Source organism: Ochotona curzoniae, unplaced genomic scaffold (genome assembly GCF_017591425.1).
Source record: "Ochotona curzoniae isolate NIBS_2020 unplaced genomic scaffold, NIBS_Ocur_1.0 scaffold_3208, whole genome shotgun sequence".
NCBI classification, from domain to species: domain Eukaryota; kingdom Metazoa; phylum Chordata; class Mammalia; order Lagomorpha; family Ochotonidae; genus Ochotona; species Ochotona curzoniae.
Genome location: NW_024467106.1, coordinates 30,197,891 through 30,217,566, shown reverse-complemented (window position 1 = coordinate 30,217,566; position 19,676 = coordinate 30,197,891). Strand labels below are relative to the sequence as shown.

Below are 19,676 nucleotides of genomic sequence, written 5' to 3'. Positions count from 1 at the left end.
GGTGATTTTGTAATGATCCCATGGGCAAGCCGCCAGAGACCTCTGAAAACCCTGGGAATGCCCGACCTGAGTCTCCACCTGCAGTCAGGTGTCCTCAGCTGTTTGAGCAGGGCTGGTCCATTTTCAGCCCAAACCACCAGACCACAGGCAGCCTGTCAAGGCCACGTGTCTCTCTGCTGCGTTCTGAAACCCTGCGTGCTCAACGCTCTCTCTCTGGCCTCCTAAAGGGACCCCAAATCCAATCTAAATGTCTCCAATGTACCTGTTTGTCATTTATACATATAAATAGCTGTGTTTCCATTCTCTCTTTGTTTCTCATTTTCATTTGGTTCTAATATCTGCATGTAAATGTCGGAAAATAGCATCTGTAATTGGAGATTATGAAGTATGGCCAGCTCCTGACAGCCTGCTAAGGAAGATGGATTATCCTCATTTTTCTGTAAATTTTGTCAATTTTGGAATTCATAAGCTATCAACACTGATCAAAATGGGACTTCACAGCTGTGTCAAAAAAAAAAAAAAAAACAGAGGAGCGAGAGGGAGCAGAGGAGAGAGGGGAGGCTCAGTGGGTGTGTGCGGGAGGCATCCCTCAGCAGCCCATGTGCCGGCCAGCAGATTGGATGCCCCATGTTGATGTTGGAGACTTCACAACCACCCTCTCTGCTATCCGCGCCTCCCCAAGTTGTCAGTTCCCTCGGCACAGGGCCTGGTCCCCCTGGCTAAATCAAACAGCTAAATCACGAGGCGGGACGACTGCAAATCCTGCCAGGCACCCACTCAAACCCGGACTTAATTTATCACCCGGCGCTGGCTCCCTTATTTATTCCGAGGAATCAGCAGTGCCCCACGCTCGGGCCTTGGAGATGTTCTGTTCCTTCCAGGCCATCACGGCCCACTTGAGGCAATTGTGTGGGTCTCTCTCTCTCAATTTTCCCATTACTGGGAGTAAGTACTGTTGGGACTCTGTAATAGCCCGGCTGCAGCCCATATCAATAACAGATGAGGTTTAATCGTCCAACACAAAAATTATTTAGGCGCAGTAAGGACATTCAATGTCATTTGCATAATGGCATTTCTATCGCACGCACCTAACCCGTCTTGCATAAACAAGGCCTTGGGACCATAAATAATAATAAATCATGACGTCTGCACGCCTCTTGCGGTAATAGGAGCCAGTCTTTGTGGAAATTATTTCAGCAGGAAATGGGCACTGTAATTTTAAAGACATGTGGCACAACTAGGCGCGGTAAATCACGCCCAAGCCACGGGGAGCAACCCGTGGACCTCCCCTGGACCCACAGCCGCAACCCCAAGGTGCCCCGAGGGGGTGGAAGGAACAGAGGAAGTCTTTCAGCAGGAGGCAAGAATCCCATGAAAACAGTGATTTTGGTTCTTCTGGCACCCTCAGTGTGCCTGTTACCCAGCAACGGTGCAGAAAACATCCTGAGAGACGACAAGATTCTAGGCCCAGGCTGTGAAGCGACAAGAAGAGCCGCAGAAACCAGCCACAGTGGAAGGGAACAGACAGAAGCACAGCAAAGGCAGGCCCTGGGCCCAGAAGCGCTGGCACCGCGGGCCTGGTGAGCAACAGGAGGGACAAGCCACTGAAGTCTCTAGCATACAGTAAGGTGCCTATGAGGTGAGAGAAGGAACAGCCCCAGCGGAGGCGGGGACAGCTGCTGCGCCTGCAGTAGACACCTACATTCATTAGACTCCTAGCTCCTCCCATCTCAGACCCACAGCCTCCCCGCTCCCGGTCTCACTACAGAGCAAAACTAGCCATGGCACCTGCTGTCCAGGGCTGCCAAGGCATCCCGTGCAATGGTGCAGGCCAAGTGACTAGCACTCAGTACATGAAATTCATAAACTATCAACATCGATCATATTGGGACTTCACAGCTGTGTAAAAAAAAAAAAAAGGAGCAAAAGGAAGAAAAGCAGAGAGGGGGAGCAGGCACAGTGGGTGGGCGTGGGAGGCAGCCTGCTGCTCCGGCTGCTCTCCAGGAGAAGGCAGAGGCAAGTTACAGACAGCACTGCTGTGTCACTGAGACTTTAAAAGCATAAAGTTCCATCCCTTGATGTCCAACACATGCTGCTCCCTTCACCAGGGCACCGGAACACTATGAAAGTGCTGAAGAAAGCACAGCAAAGGGCCAATCCAGTCATCCAATAACAAACTCTGCATTTCAGGGCTGGCACTGTAGCCTAGCGGATGAAGACTCCGCCTGTGGTGCTGGCATCCCATATGGGTACTGGTTCAAGTCCTAGATATTCCACTTCCCATCCAGCTCTCTGCTTGTGGCTTGGGAAAGCACTGGAGGATGGCCCAAGTGCTTGAAACCCTGAACACACATAGGAGACCCAGAAGAAGCTCCTGGCTTTGACATGGCCCAGTAACTGCCTTTGTGGCCATTTGAGGAGTGAATTGGCAGATGCTGCTCCCAATTCCTGAGTTCATCTCCAGCGGCTCCAGTGCCAGCTCGTATTTTTGAATCAGAGAGCTGCTACCAGGAGCCAGTTGCAGATCCACAAATACAACCAGTTGTTGCTGGTGCTGTGGCGTAGTATATAAAGCTGCCCCCTGTGAAGCCAGCACCCCATATGAGCACTGATTCAGTTCCTGGCTGCTCCTCGTCCGATCCTGCCCCCTGCTTACTCATTTGGGAAAGCAGAAGATGGCTCAGGTGCTTGGCGCCCTGCCACCCTCATGGGAGACACTAAAGAAGATCCTGGCTTTGGCCTGTTTCCACGCTGGCCATTGTGGCCAACTGGGGAATGAAACAGTGGATGCAGGAGCACTCTCTGTAACTGTTTCAAGTAAATAAATAAATGAATCTTTAAACTAAAAATGAAATCAAAGCAATGGACTTCAGATTCCAGCACTGGGCAAGTAAACCTCCATAGAACCAGCCAGAACCTTGGCCCCTCCCAGGTGGGAAACTCCAGAGTCCGACCCTAAATCCGCCCCATTACAGGAGCTAATGGCCAATGTCAGCCCCACAACTAAGCTCCAAGGTAACGTGGGTCGCATGGCCCGCAGCCCAGGGCCAGTGTACTGACTGCTGGGCAGTTGAAGAGGAAGGCAGGTGCAGGAGACAGGTGGCAGAATTTCTGGCCCATCTGCAGTTGAAGATTATTTAGAATTTGATGGTGAGCTAGGGGTCAGCCACAGGAGACATTCGAGGCAACTTCTCTAGTAATAGATAGACCCCAGACTCTGAAAGCCCCCACCCTGCTCACTGCCCACCGTGCTTCTCCACCCTCACCACCTGCTGCACCACAGCATTCCAGAGAGCTTTAAAAAAAAAAAAGTCACAGAAGATGAAGAATTATGAAAAGCCACACATGGATTTCAAAATCTCTGCAGTATAACACACCCACCTTTCAACAACTTGTCACCCATGCCTGGGACTAACACCCGAGGTTACTTTTCCCAAGTCTCACACATGTATTCTCCAGCTCAGCCAAAGGATTTCTGGGGCTGTCTGGGGCACAAGAGCAGAGGGCTTCTCCAGATGTGTTTCCATGTGTTGCAATTCAGCCCCCAGATTGTGTTCATAAACGAATTGCATAAGAAGAACCATATCAATAAAAGCACCTGTTTCTAAAAGGTGTCCCAAGGGATGCCATGCTTCTTCCTGCTTCCTGGCAGTTCCTGATGAGGCCCCCTTACCCCTACTGCCAATCCTCAGACTCAAAGATCCCCAAGTGTGTATGTCTTGCCAGACAAATGTAATGCAACAGCTTTAAATCTGATCAAGTATAATCCCGCAAGTTGCTCCAAAACCCAGGAGCGAAGTTTCTTGTGGGTCTCCCCATGGGGACAAGGCCTCAAGGACTTCAGCCATTCCTCACTGCTCTCCCAGGATGTAAGAGAACTGGATTGGAAGTCAAGCAGCTGGGACTCAAACTAGCAACCATGTGGGATGCCAACAAGGCAGGGATAGGCTTAACATACCACGCTACCGTGCCAGTCCCCACATTATTTTTCTTAATTTGAGAGGCAGAGAAAGAGCTCTCTCCCCTGACTCTTCTCCAAATGCCTGCAACATTCTGGGTGCCAAAGCCAGATGCCAGGCACTCCACCCAGGATGCCCTCGTGGGCGTCAGGAAGTCACTCACTTGACCCATCACTACAGCCTCCTGTGGTCTGCCTCAGCCGGAGTCAGGAACTCTGACGAAGGATATGCTAATCTCAGCCAGCATCTTGAACACCCCTGCTGAAGCAGGGTAAAGCAAGGCTGAGGCTAGGCTAAGCACGCACCCCTGCCTAGCCTTTTTTTTTAAATAAGGAAGATAAATGCCTACATGGAAGGGTTTGTTCTGAGGGTTAAATGTTTCAAAGTATCTCACTGTACATACTATCCATATACTGCATACATTTCACTACATTCTGTGTGTGTAATCCCCAAGGCCCTTATGTTGTTAGTCATAAACACACACACACACACACACACACGCTCCAAAATAAACTTGAAGAAAGAAAAACATGGGTCCTGGCATGATGACTCAATGGCTAAATCCTCACCTTGCAAACGCCAAGATCCATATGGGCACTGGTTTGCGTCCCAGCTGCTCTATTTCCCATCCAGCTCCCTGCCTGTGGCCTGGGAAAGCAGCGGGGGATGGCCCAAAGCTTTGGGACCCTGCACCCACATGGGAGAAGCTCCTGGCTCCTGGCTTCGGATTGGCTCAGCTCCAGCCATCGTGGCCACTTGGGGAGTGAACCAGTGAAACTGCAGATTTCTGTCTTTCCTCCTCTACCTTTCCAATAAAAATAAAACAAATCTTTATATATTTTTTTAAAAAACAGGTTTTCCAAAGTTTCTGACCTATACCCTTATGACCCCTCATACTCCAGTTGCCTGGAACCACTCCACCTGCCCCAGAACACACCTGCACCTGACTCCAAGCCTATGCTCCACCTCTTTACCTTTCTCACTGATCTGGCAGCCTCTTCTACTGCCCCCAAGACCATAAGCCATGCAGGAGCAGAAGCCCTGAGTGTCATCCGAACCGCCCCTGCAGATACAGAGAATAATGAAGCATGTCTGGCCAGCACCTATCCACAGGAGCCACATCCTGACCCCTTTGTAGGGCACAGGGGATGGCAAACCCACAGCTTAGAGAGGCCAAGCCCCCTACACAGATCACACAGCGGCAGGTGTGCCTCAGTTTTAGGAAATACGACCCAGTGACTATGAAGTCATTGTGGCTTATGAAACCACAGATCCACTTCCAGAGCTCAGCTTTTCCACGGAACCATCAGAGCTCTAACTATTTTACCCGGTGCTGTTTTTAGAGCATGAGTCTGGAAGTTCTTTCCCTTGCCAACACTGGCCCCTGAGGACACAGACCGGGCAAGGATGAGGAAGAATGTTCCGTGTTTATTTGGTGTGAGTCCTGTTGTCTAAACTACTTGCAGCACACTGTTACTTGTGCCTTTGTTTATTAAAATTTGCTGCTCCTTTTCTAATTTTTTGAGCTGCATGCGTAACTTACTAACCTTTTATCTTCTTTAACAAGTGCATTTAATTCACCTTTTCCTCTAAGTTAGCTTCACTGCACAAATTTTGATACATGGGGAAGGCTCTCGGGTTGTTCAGTTTTAAAACTTTCTCAATTCCATTAGGATTTTTTGGACGTATTTTTTTTTTCCAAAAGGTTTTTTTTTTTAACTTTACAGAGATCTGGAGGTCATAGTTTTGCTTTGGACTATCAATTTTTATCGTGCTGTGAGCAAAGAACATGGCCTATAATACAGATTTTTATGACACTGATTTTTATTATTGCTGAGACTTGCTTCACAAGCAATGCAGTAAGTCCTTGTAAGCGCTCCTTCTGTGTTTGAAAAGCTTACATGCTCTCTGCTGCTCTTTCATAGGTCTCTTTTACTAAGCTTATTAATCATGCTGTGCAAATCTTACAAATATCCCTGCCAATTTTCGCCAGCTTGGTCTATCTACCAACAAGAAAAAGGTGTTAAAATCTCAGAATTTGTTTATCACTGACAGTTTTCGCTTAAAATATTTTGAAATCATTACAAGGTACATACATGTTTAAGATTGTTCTCTCTATAAATTGGTATTGTTACTATGTAATGATTATTTCTGTCTCTGAGAATGCTTGGGATATACAGTTTATTTTGTCTGATAGTGATGATACTATTATTTCCCCCTTTTTTTTTTGTTAGCATTGCCTGGTTCATATTTTCCTCTCATTCTTTGCAACTTTTCAGTATTGTTTTGTCTTAATTCCTTCAAACAGCATGGGTTTCAGTTATCTTACATTTCCTCTTACTATTTTGTAAATTTGGTCTATTTCTATGGATTGTGACTACTCAAATATTCTCGTTTTACTCTTTACTAGCTATGTTATTTGTATTTCTAATTTACTGTGGCTTTTTTTTTCTCTTATTTAATTCCCTCTTCTCCCTACTTCCTATTGGACTCATTGTGTAGTCTAAAAATCTCTTTTTGGTTCCTCTGGTTTGGAAGTTATGTATTCTTTTTTTTTTAAGATTTATTTATTTTTATCAGAAACGCAGATATACAGAGAGGAAGAGAGACAGAGAAGAAGATCTTCCGTCCAATGGTTCACTCCCCAAGTGGCTGCAGTGGCCAGTGCTGCGCCGATCCGAAGCCAGGAGCCAGGAGCTCTTCCAGGTCTCCCACGCGGGTGCAGAGTTCCAAGGCTTTGGGCCAAGCTCCACTGCTTTCCTAAGCCACATGCAGGGAGCAAGATGGGAAGAGGGGCCACCGGGATTAGAACCGGTGCCCATATGGGATCCTGGTGTGTGCAAGGCGAGGACTTTAACCACTATGCTATCGTGCCAGGCCCAGAAGTTACATATTCTATTACTATGCCTTTGATAGCTACCCTTGCTGTGCTTACCTCCATCCTAACCCAGCAACAAACCTATCCTCCTTAGCAATGAAAGAATCTAGGATGTTCAACATAGGCCAACCACTCTAACATTGAACTTTATGGTTTCTATATGTTCTGAAAATCCCTGTTACCCATGAGTAGTGATTATTGATAGGGTTGGGATAATGTCTGTTATGTTGTAGCTGGTGCCGTGGTTCAGTGAGTTAAGCTGCTACCTGAGACACTGGCAGCTCATATGAGCTGAAGTTCAAGCACAGGCTGCTCCACTTCCAATCCAGCTCGCTGCTGATGCACCGGGAAGATAGTGGAGAGTGGCCCAAGTGGTTGGGCTCTCCTGCCACCCACATGGAAACTCAGATGGAGCTCCAGGCTCCTGGCTTCAGCATGGTTCCACCAAAGCACTGTAGCCATTTGTAGAATGAACCAGTGAATGGAAGATTTCTATCTCTCACTTTCTCAGGCTCTGCCTCTCAAAAATAAAATATATCTATTATATTTTTAATTTTTCTATCTGCTGCATTTGTTTATATTTTCCTACTCTTTCTTTTCTTTATTTACTTTTTACTTATTTGAGAGAAACAAATGAAAAGGGTGAATGGGACTGAGCCAAGCCAAAGCCAGGAGACAGGAACTCAATCCAGTCCTCCCAGCAAGTGGAAGGAATCCAGTTACCTAAGCTGTCACCACTGTGCGCAGGGCCTGCATCAGCAGGAAGCTAGGCAGATGTCGGATCTGGAACAAAGTATCAAACCTAGGTAACCCAGCATGGGGGGACTTGTTAACCACTAGGCTAAATGCCCAACACCCTCCACTTTAACTCTTCCGTTAGCATTTTAAAAATACTTCTTTTTTTCAATCTTTCAAGACCTTCCTTAGCGCTCACAATATACATCTCTAGCTCATCTAAACCTCCCCCCACCTCAAATGACATTCTTCTCTACCTATGGCGTACATCCTTTCCGTTTCCCCAATGCCTCCTTTCTGTGCCTTGAGCACTGTTGCTGGTCTGTATTAATCAGCACCCCGTGCGTTGTTACTATGATCCACATAGTTACCTTTTATTTTTAAAGATTTATTTGCTTAAATAGCAGAGAGACAAAGAAAGGAAGGGAGAGAGAGAGAAAATAGGGGAGCAAGAGAAAGATACAGAAAAACAGAGAGAGATTCTTGCATCCATTGATTTGTTGTCCCAAATGGCCCTATAAGCCAAGTCCAGGCCAAGCCACAGCTCCAACCTGATCTCCTGTACAGACGGCAAAGGCTCATCTGCTTGCACCACCTTCTGTCCACTTCCCAGGCACACTGGTAGGAAGCTGGAGTCAAACGGAGCAGCCTGGACTTGAACCAGCACTCTGACATGGGGTGTCAGCAGCGCAGGCAGAGGCTTAACTCACTCACCACAGTGCTGGCCTCCACAGTCAACCTCAACCTTCTAGATAACGTAAGAAGAGCAAAGACTTCATTGCTTCAGTATTCCTTTAAGACTTCTTTCTGACCAGCACCACTTTCCTCCTGGGCGGTGTCATCTTAACCATCTCACAAGCCAGTTCTGCCGGGGATGAATTTTCTCAGTTTTAGTTGACTGAGAAAAGTCTTTATTTTCCTTCACTTTTCCCTTCACTCTGAAGGACCATTTCTTCGGATTTAAATTCCAGGTCAGTGGGTTTCTTCCTTCAACATTTTAAATATTCCCCACCACTCTCTCCTTGTTTGCCTGGTTTCTGACAAGAAATTTTATCCTTGTTCTTCTATAAACCTCCAGCCTCATTTAACATTTTTCCTGGATCTTGGGTTCTCAAATGCCCTAGATGTGGGCATTTGATATTTATCCTGCTGGACATTCCCTGAGTTTCCTTTGTCTTTGGTTTAATAACTACCATTAACTGTGGGAAAAATGTGATCATTAATACTTCTAATATTCCTTTTTCTTTTCATCTGGGATTCTAATTACACATGGACTACACCTCTTCAAACACTGCAGGGAACCAGCGTTGTGGACTAGCAGGGAAAGCTGCAGCCTGAGATGCTGATATCCCACAAGCGCTCCAGTTCATGTCCCGGCTACTGCACATTCTGATCCATCTCCCTGCTAACAGTCCAGGAAAGCAGCAGAGGATGGCCCAAGTGCGTGGGCCCCTGCGTCCACATGGGAGATGGGATGAAGCTTCTGTTTTGGGTCTGGCCTAGCTCTGGTGAATGAACCAGAAAATGGAAAATATCTCTTTCTCGTCCCCATTCTGTAACTCTATAAAAAAAAAAAGTAAATCTTTTTTAAAAATTAAATTGAAAAATTATCCCACAGTTCTTAGATGTTGTCAAGATTTTTAGGTTTTTTTGTTGTTGCTATTTTTGTTTTTTGGTTTTTATTTTTGTTGTTTTATTTTTGTTTTACCTTTCAGTTGAGAGACTTTTTGTTGCAAACTCATTAATTTGCAAATAGCGAACGTCCAGGGTCCAGGTATATCCAGGGTACTGACAAGCCCATCAATGGCATCTTTACTTCCACCACTGTGCTTTTTATTTCTACAATTTCCTTTAACTTCTTTGTTGGTGTCTCTTGTTTTTTCCCCAATTAGAGCTGCTAGCATATTAATTAGTTATTTTTAATTCTCTGTCCAAAAAGTCTGAAATCTGCATCATATCTAAGTCTGGTTCTGAGGCTCCCTTTTTTTCTTCTGTTTTTTTTTTTCTAGCCTAAATTTCTGCTGAAAGCTGCACATGATGTTTTGAGTAATGCCAACAGAAATAAACTGGCCCTTGATGGGAAGTCTGGCATTAATCCAGCAAGTCTTGGTTATATCTCTTGCAATCCTAGTATCTCTAAGGCCTTCGCAATAGCTATTTGTCCATAGCCTCAAGTCTCTGCTGGATCAAGAAAACTGGGCCCAGTATGATAGTGTAATGGTTAAGGTCCTTGCCTTGCACGTACCAGGACCCCATATGGGTGCCAGTTCTAATCCCAGCAGCTCCACTTCCCATCCAGCTCCCTGCTTATGGCCTAGGAAAGCAGTAGAGGATGGCCCAAAGCCTTGGGACCCTGCACCCACGTGGGAGACCCAGAAAGAAGTTCCTGGCTCCTGGCTTCGGATCAGCGCAGCACTGGCCACTGCAGCCACTTGGGGAGTGAACCATCGGACGGAAGATCTTCCTCTCTGTCTCTCCTCCTCTCTGTACATCTGCCTTTCTAATAAAATAAATAAATCTTTTTTAAAAAGAAGAAGAAAAAGAAAACTGTGTTGCTTCTCCATTTGTTCAGCTCTGTTTCTTGATGCCAAGATGGGAACACAGCGGCCAGGCTCTCCGCCTATCACAGCTGAAGCAGGAAGTGCTCTGGCTTCCTTAGGTACACTATGCAGCAGGACAGCAAGAATCTGCGACTGGCAAACTTTTCTTGAATCTGGAAATGTCTGCAGCTGCCTTCTTCATGAAATGGTCGCCAGAGCACAGGCGGACTGTCAGTCGCAAAGCACTGAGAGGTATCCTCTTTGTCTTCTGACTTCCCCTGATGCGGAATATGGGTCGTGTTGCTTTTGCAAATCTATTGGTCTTCATTGTTCTTCAGTTTCTCTACAGTTCTGCCTAGAAATTCATGTGCTGTTGCTCCTTTCACTTTCTTGGGACTTAGTTTGCTTTTCTGAGCTAATGATCTATGCCTTACAAAAAGTTCTGCTCCATAAAGTTCATAGCCACTGCTTCTTAGGGCTAGCAGGTGATCTGTACAGCATCTGCAGCACCAGTATCCCGTGCAGTTGCTGGCCAAGTCCCAGCTGCCCCACTTCTGATCCAGCTTCCTGCTAAGGTGCCTGGGAGTGCAGTGGAAGGTGGCCCCTGCACCCACGCACAAGACCCAGAAGAAGCTCCTGGCTCTTGGCTTTAGCTTGTTCTAACAGCAGCTATTGCAGCATTCTCTTTCCTCCCCTCTCTAACTCTGCCTTTCAAATTATATATATATATAAAATACACATGTATGCCTATATGTGTACATATTAAATATACAATATACATATAGGCATACATATAACATAATATGTATACATGAAATTGCATGTAATGTGTTTGTATGTGTGAATAATACACATACATGTATATATAATTTAAAAGACAGAGTTCTGCATACACACACAAACCTCTCACTTTTCTATTTCATTTTTATAGGTCAACTGCTGTATGTACAGTGGGCTTTGTCATGACATTTTCTTTTATCTGTTACCTTCTTGAGTTATCTATTGTACGTTTCTGAAATGTCTTCACTCTGTCTCCCATATCACTAGCCATCTATTCAGCTGTGTCTTCCCTTGTATTTAACCTGTCAATTGAATTTTTAAAATCTGATGGCTATAATTCCTATTTCTAGAAAATTTCTTTTTTTTTATTTGTCTGTTTCTTCCTTGTTTATGACATTTTAATCTTTCATAAAAATTTCCAGCTTTTTTGTGCCTTTAATCATTTTATAGCTCATTTGCTTTTAAAAAAAAATAGGATCTATTTATTTGAAAGGCAGACTTAGGCAAAGACAAAGAGAGGTCTTCCATTTGTTCGTTCTTTCCCCACAACAGTCAGGGCTGGGCCAAGTCCAAGCCACAAACCTAGAACTTCATCCAGGTCTCCTACGTGGGAAGCAAGGACCCAAACAGTTGGGTGATCGTCCACCACTTTCCAAGGCACATTAGCAGGAAGCTGGGTTGGAAGTGGAACAGCCGGTATTCAAACTGGTATCCATGTAAGATGCCAGCATCAGAAGTCGGGATTTAGCCCGCTGCAGCGCAGAGCTCCTTACAGTCTCTTTCAGATGGTCTGTTTCCAGATGCTCTCCTCTTGGCTGTGTCTCCTGCATGCATGCTGCAGACGGTGGGTCCTGGAAGGATCCACATCTAAGTTTTTCATATGTCTGTAAGGAGTGTCATTGAGTGCAGTTTGTATATTGGCTTCTACTCTTGGATTTCTTAAACATAATGTAAAGTGACACATTACACCCACGTGGGGTGCAGGCTTAGGGTTTCCACTGCTCCTGGGAAATTGTGCTATCCTCTGGATGTCACTGCTTCCCCCGGCCTGTGCATGAACCTTACCCAGCGTCTATTTTTTTTTCAAGATTTATTTATTTATTACTGGAAAATCAGATAAACAAAGTTACAGAGAGTCAGAGATTTTTCATCCACTGGTTCACTCCCCAAGTGGCTGCAATTGCTAGAGCTAAGGCCAATCCGAAACCAGAAGCCTCCTCTGGGTCTCCCACATGGGTGCAAAGTCTCAAAGCTTTGGGCCATCCTCTACTGCTTTTCCAGGCCACAAGCAGGGAAGTGGAGCAGCTGGGACACAAACCAGTGCCCATATGGGATCCCGGTGCATGCAAGGTGAGGACTTTAGCCACTAGGCTACTGTGCCAGGCACTTCAGCACCCTTTTCATGGAGACTATGGTCTCTCCAGCCTTTCCATCATTTGCAGGAGTTCTGGTTCCAGCCTTGATATCACACAGATCAGAGTGGTATCTTTGGTGCCAACATCAGCATCAAAATCCCAGACAATGATCACTAGAACTATAGCCAGGACCAATGTCCTGGGCCAGTGGTACATCAGCTTACACACTTGAAGTTCTGACTCTCTTAATTTCCAGCTCCTGAAGACTTCTCTCTATCTGAGCCATTATTTCTACTTTTTAATGCTTATTTATTTGAAAGGCAGAATGACAGAGAGAGTGACAGAGAGAGAAAGAGAGAGAGAGATCTTCTGTCTGCCATGTTACTTCCCAAATGGTCACAGCACCCGAGTCTGGGCCAGCCAAGCCCAAGTTAGCAGACAGAACTACACTCTGGTCTCCCGTGAGGGTGGGAAAAGACCCAAAGGTCATCTTCTGTTCCCTTCCTAGGCACAGTAGCAGGATGGTAAATAGAGCAGCTAGAATGTAAACCTATGGGGTGTGAACCTACATTGCTAACATGAGATGCTGGCTTTACAAGCAGCAAATTAACCCACAGAACTGCAATGCTGGCCCCAGCCCAGCCCACTAGTGCATTTGCTGTTGAGGATAAAAAGAAAGCCTGCAAGAGTATACCCTTGTTATAAGAACTGGAAGTCTACATCCTTTTATCAAGATAGTCTACAACAACTAAAGGGTATCTTTTGTCATTTTTTAAAGAGTTCAGTCAATAATCAAGTTTCTTATGCCAAGTTTCCAAGGCACTCTCAAAACATTAGCTGGTAAGGCTGGAATTATCTGGGATTTTTAGCTGCAACAGTTTTTATTAGCTTTGTTTTTTTGGTGGGAAGAGGCAACGTCTCCATGCAAAAGTCAATTCTCCCCGAGTCCCTGAGGCTGCATCAATTACTACTCCTTTATGCCGCACAGCACAGTCCAGGTGGTCAGTGTCACTGACACGGCACCGCTGGAAAGATGTCTTGGATGAATGAATGAATACATGAATGAAAGAACATCCCGGCAAGGTGCAGGCAGCTTCTTGACAATTCACTTGTAGTCTTTAAACCCCACCGACACAGAATTTGTCTGTCATCAGAAAGAGGAGAGCAGACAGGAGGAAAACTGTAAACACGTCCAAATCAAGATCAGAGATGAATTCCCAATTTGTTGTGTCCCTTACAGGATGCAGATACTGGACAGAGGGTCTCCAGGGGGACCCAGGGCGACCTTCCCCCCTGCAGTATAGAAGCCATGACCCACAGAGGTCAGCCAGAGCAGCGTTGACCCCCAGGGACTCCCTGCAACTTGTACCGTGTTCCCTCAAACATCCCTGCCTGACAGGCGCAGGCCAAGGACTGTCCTTGGAAAGTCACCTTGTACTTGAGCCCCCGGAGGAGAGGAGCATTCAGAACACCCCGCTGTTCAGGAAATACAGTTACAGCTGCACAGGAAAGCATGGGTCGCCACAAGCCAGGTGCCAGTGGACACAGCAACAGGAAGGACTGAGACCCCATGGAGCCTGCATTGTGCTCACCCTTGGGTGGCCTAGAGATGACGACAATAGCAGGATGAGGGAGAATACAGCTGGTCCACAGGCACTCAGTATCTAGAGATACACAGAGGAAGAATTCCAGAATAACTCTGCACCATCTCATTCTGAAGACAAGAGAACATCCACGTTGAATCTGGCATTCGCACCTGTTGCGGTAGGGTAACAGTTGGAGGGGTCCCCCAAAGGTCCCAAAGGTACGGGGGCTTGATCCTCAACAGTTTGTTCATGGTTAATGGATTAAGGGGCAGACTTGTTAATATTAAGTCAAGGGAATTCCGGAACACATTCAGTTACATAAGGCAAGTGCAGCTTGGCTTCCCTCTCTGCGCTTCCCAGATCGACACAGGATCATCCCCTCAACAGATACCAGGCTCACGGGACCATCTGATCTTGCACCGTGATCCTCCAAAACAATGGGCTGCCATGAACCTCCTTTCTTCCTAAGCAGTTCTCAAGGCCAAGAGGCTAATCCATCCCTGTAGCACTGGCATCCCAAATGGGTGCCAGTTCATGTCTTGGCTGTTCTACTTCCCATCCAGCTCCCTGCTCGTGGCCATGAAAGGCAGTAAAGGACAGCCCAAACTCTTGAGACACTGCACCCACATGGGAGACCTGGAAGTAGCTCCTGATTCCTGGCTTCAGATCAGCTTAGCTCTGGCCACCTCCCAGGTATTTTTGTTAAAATAACAAAAAGCTAACTAAGCACTTCAGAGTTCAGGAAGTATTCCTACCCACCCACCACCCCCACATCGCCCCTGCTGCTGAGAAGTACAAGGACAAGAGCTCCCTCTCCCCACCCCCTTCTACTACCAGTGTCCCCACTGTCCTCCAGCTGTTTACCACAGGAGTAACTCAGCAGACTGGTGAGAGCCAGGGGACACCCACTGAGTCACAACCAGCATAGACCAACACACCACTGTGCTGGAAGATCCCAAGTCTCCCTTGGGAATTCAGGCTTCTGGCTATTGATGAGGTCAGCGTGTGCCTGCTTCACCTGGCCAGGCCCAGCCATGGCCTTCCTTGGGCTTCTGTCTTCTCCACCTGCACCTGTGTGGCTAAGCCAGGCCAAGTCTGGTCTACAGGGCAGGGAGACTCAGAGAAGGCAGGTGGGACACATCCATCGGGTCTCTTCTGGCCTTAATCTGCGTTGGCAGAGCATCCCAGCCACGGCTGGGGAGCCTCCGAGGAGTGCCTGGGTATGGGTTAGATGCCCAGATGAGTACCTTGCCTATTTCTCCAAGGCTGGCAAACCCAGAGAGGAAGAGTATGGGAGAAGATCTGGGGTCCTCCCCAAACACTGATTCTTTCTGTCAATGCAGAGGCTAGTAGCAGTGTGCCCAAAATCCAGAGGCTCCCAGCCCTTGGATGGCCCAGAGACAACTGGAGAAAACAATGTCAACCAAAGCAGCTGCCCCAGCCACTGTCTACCCCAGTGAGTGACACAAGCAAATATCTTGTAGATGTGCCACAGCATGGAAAACCGCTGACAAGTCCTGGACAACTGCACGCCCAGCCTACCCTCTCCTAAACCAACCACACCTGGCAAGTTCCCCACCATGTTATCACAGAAGCTGAAAGCCACAGTGGGGCTGGTGGGTACCACCCAAGGTGCCCTTCCACGCAGAGATCCTCCTCCCACAGGGGAGCACACTTTACACAGCAAGAGGCCCCGCAGCCCCCAAGGCAGCGGCATTATCTTCCTGGAGCCTCAAACTGGAAGGTTCAGGGAAAGCGGCCCAGGGCATCCAGGGCTGTTCATAGTGGAGGTGGGGCTGGCAGAGAGGCTGCACTCCAGAGCCACATGGCAACAACGGCCCTTGTCTCTGCAGAACCACACTGCCGGGCATGTGGTCATTAAGCCACCTAAAACACAGCCCCGTGAGCCCTGCCACACGCCTCCACCCACAACCACACCCCACAGGAAACCTACTAGGAACCCTTCCTTTTAACACTCTTTCGGAACTCAAAAACAAAGCACATGACCTCCTTCTGGAAGCTGGCTTATCGCCCCCTGGTGGGCAAGAAGGAGCACAGCAACTGTTTCCTTCCTTGCTTGGACCAACAGGAAGCTCAAGTTCAAATGTGAGCTCACCTCTAGCTCCAACCGTCTGGGAAACGATTGGAGGTGTGAGTGGAAGGAGGTGGGAAACAGAATGGAGGGAGGAGGTGCATTGTCTCCTGGGACTGAGACTGTGCGGCTATGATCAGGCCTGGGAGAGGACCAGCCCCCAGGCAGGATGGGCAGCCATTGCCATGGTTACAGTGACATTGACTGCGCCTTAGCATTGGTTCCCTGGTCCTCCCCAACTTTTGACAACAGCCACAACAAGCTTTCCATCTCCATGGGGTTGCATCTTAATGTTCCATTTTTTAAATCTTGTAGTGGAGCCCAGCATGGTCACCTAGTGGCTAAAGGCCTCACCTTGCATGTGACAGAATCTCATACGGGCACTGGTTCATTTCCTAGCTGCTCCACTTCCCATCCAGCTCTCTGCTTGTGGCCTTAAAAAGCAGTTGAGGGGCCCGGCGCGGTGGCGCAAGTGGTTAAAGGTCCTCGCCTTGCACGCCCTGGATCCCATATGGGTGCCGGTTCTAGTCCCGGCAGCCCCGCTTCCCTTCCAGCTCCCTGCCTGTGGCCTGGGAAAGCAGTCGAGGACGGCCCAAGGCTTTGGGAACCTGCACCCGCGTGGGAGACCTGGAAGAGGCTCCTGGCTTCGGATCGGCATAGTATCGGCCCATTGTGCTCACTTGGGGAGTGAATCATCGGACGGAAGATCTTCCTCTCTGTCTCTCCTCTCTGTATATCCGCCTTTCCAATGAAAAAATAATAAAAATAAATCTTTAAAAAAAAAAAAAAGCAGTTGAGGACAGTCCAAAGCCTTGGGACCCTGCACCAATGTGGGAAACCTTGAAGAAACTCCCAGCTCCTGGTTTTGGATCAGCTCACTTCCAGCCCTTGCAGTCACTTGGGGAGTACACCAGTGGATGATCTTCCTCTCTGTCTCTCTTCTCTGTGTATCTGACTTTCCAATAAAAATAAATAAATCTTTAAAAAAAAATCTTGTGGTGGCCTTGGCCTTGGCCTTGGTTCTGGCCTCACAAAGCTCCTCACCAGTTACATCAAATATCACTTCATGCTGGTCAACCCCAAGGGACATCTTTTGGCTGGACCTAGTTCTTCCCATCTGGGACAAGCTTGCCAGCAGTGGGACAGGCCTCCTTCCTTCCCACATCCAGCCTCAGATGTTCCAACTTCTAACACAACATACAGGGGAAAGGACAGAGTCTACTTGCATGCCTCCAGTGACAGGAAGCTCACCACATCACAAGGAAGCCTGTCCCATTGAGCAAAGCTGGAGCTGCGACGTTCTCTGAGCCCATCTCCCTTCCTGCTCACAGCCCCAACTTCTCCAGGCATTCCACCTTGGGAAGATGCTCCACTTGCCTCCTCTGCAGCTATGTCATCTGCAAAAGAGGACCTTGGCCTTGAACATGGCCTGTGAGGGGAGGAGTGGCAGGAACAGAAGCAGCTCAGAGCAGAACAGTACCATCACCACCTGGCCGTCCCTTCACACCTCTGGATACCATGCCAATTCGTGCTGCAGTCCCGGCAGCCCCTAACTCAAGCTCAGCCATTCCCATCTCCACCCAGCCAGGGCACCCTGACCAGAATACAGCTGTGACCAGGCCAGGGACTGCCTGCCAGCCAGGCTCCTAGAGCCCTGGACCTGGCATCCAGTCTGGGCTATATGCTTCCTGTGGATGCCAGGTTAAGTCACGGCCCCGCACTAAGCCATCCCATCTGCACAACACAGATTACAGGGGGTGGCTGTGATTCTGGGAAAGGGGGCAAAAACCGTGGTAAGCAGTGAACGCCATCGCTGCTATGACGCCAGCAAGGACGAAACCCAAGGCATGGATGAGCCCAGACAAGTCTGTGCAGCTGAAGTGGGCTGGGGACAGCCTCACAGGGCACACAGGCCACAGTGAACAGGAGCTTAGGGTGTTAACAGCCCCTGTAGAGTAATGACAACACAGCAGCAGCTGTGGCGCATGCTCAGAGCTGTCCTCGGACTTCATGCCAGCCCTGGCAGAGGGGGAGCTACAGTGAGCAGTTCCTTCAGACATGGGCAGGGCCCGGCCCCTGCAGGACAGGGAGGGGTCGGGCCTGGCCACAGCCAGAGCTTCTTTGTGAGGGTGAGTAAAGGGGCATGGGGCCAGAGAAGGGAATTGGGGGAGCCATGAGGAGCTCTGACGCAGGAGTGAGCTTCAAGAGGCAAGAAGCACCGCTATAGGGACCAGGCAAACAGGTGGAAGGCTGCTTCCCCAGTGGCCGGAGTGGGCCAGGCTACAAAGCCCAGGCTCTTGGGGGGACCCTGGCCGTCCCCACCTCCACATCTGCCCTCTGGGGTTTGGGTGTCTGCCCACAACTCCAGCCCCACTGTCCCTGCTGTCCTTTCCCCAGCCTCCGTCCCAACCCTCAAAGCCACCGGCTGTCCCTTGCCCTCCTCCATCCTTCCAGGCATTCTCCACCACCTCCAGACATCTGGGTGCGGCCCCATCTCTCAAGGTGCCTCCTCCAGGAAGCCTTCCTGTCCTGACCAGGTACACCTGTCTCCCTACTGCCTCCCAGGGGGACACAGATACAGCCTGGAGGAAGATGAGGTCCCCCCAGTAAGGAAGAACCTATTCTTTCTGCCCCCAGCCCACTTGTGACTCACACCAGGTCAGGCTATGCCGGCTGACCAGGCTCACTCATGCTCAGAAACACACACTCAGGCAGGCCTCGGCAGCAGCAGGGTGCCCAGAGGCGTTCTAGTGTCCTGCTCAGCCACCTGCCAGGAGACATGCCACCCTTCAGGGGGCCAAGTGGCTTAGAAACGCTGGTGGCGTTCTCTGTTAAGACTGGGGCAAGGCCTTCTCCCAGGTTCACCCCCTGTGACCTTTGAACTTCCTGAGAGGTCAGTGGCACATCCCCCTTCCCCAGCTGTCTCTCTGTCTCCCACCCAATGGGAGGGAGGGCCCTGGGCCCGTTCCATTTTGCACCCGTATTGATCTGTTGGCAGCAATGGGCTGGATAATTAGCCAGGAATTAGGGTTTCTATTACAGCCAGGAGGCTGCTCCAGCTGATTTATCACCTGAATAATTTACTGTGATTGAAAGGAAATTAAAATGAACTCCATTTGACAACTGTGAGCTTTTATGGGCTTTAGTGAAGGCTCAAAAGCCAGATTAATAGCCTGGTGTTGGTTAATAGTCTGCTGAGAGTAAATACGGCAGGCAGGCAGGCAGCGCGCGGCAGCCGGAGGAGGGACCCACTCTGCCGGCAGCCAGTACCCGTCTAGACGTCAGGGCAAGTTTTCCTGAAATTGACTCCACTGCAAGAAATACATACACACATGCACATAGACCCATATATGCATGCACACGCAGCTGGGTTTATTTTTCCTCCCCCATCTTCTCTTCCTCCAACGCTGATTTTTACTTACTCCACATGTAGGGAAAACAGAATTGCTTTTTCAATAACCATTCTGAAGAGGAAGTGTTTCATCACCCCAGGAATGGGGCTGCCTTAACCCCTTCCGCGCAGGGCCAAGGGTTTTTACTAAGCTTCGCTGGAACAGCCAGTCAGAGCCCGGGCCCACACATGCACACCTGCCCCGGTGTTGGGAAGGGGGAGGGTCATGGTGGGAAAAGGCAGTACGGCCAGGACGGGCTCTGAGCTCATACCAGCAGGAGTGCAGCCTGGCCCTGCAGAGAGGGACGCCTTCTCATGGGCATGGAGAGGAAGGCTGGGGACATAGCCTCTGCCAGCCAT

At 48.6% G+C, this 19,676-nt stretch overlaps 1 protein-coding gene across 7 annotated transcripts in view; it reads right to left on the bottom strand.

The window, feature by feature from the left end:
• Positions 1–19,676, bottom strand: part of PAX5 (paired box 5) — a 156,020-nt gene that overhangs the window by 76,158 nt on the left and 60,186 nt on the right. The window lies entirely within an intron of this gene.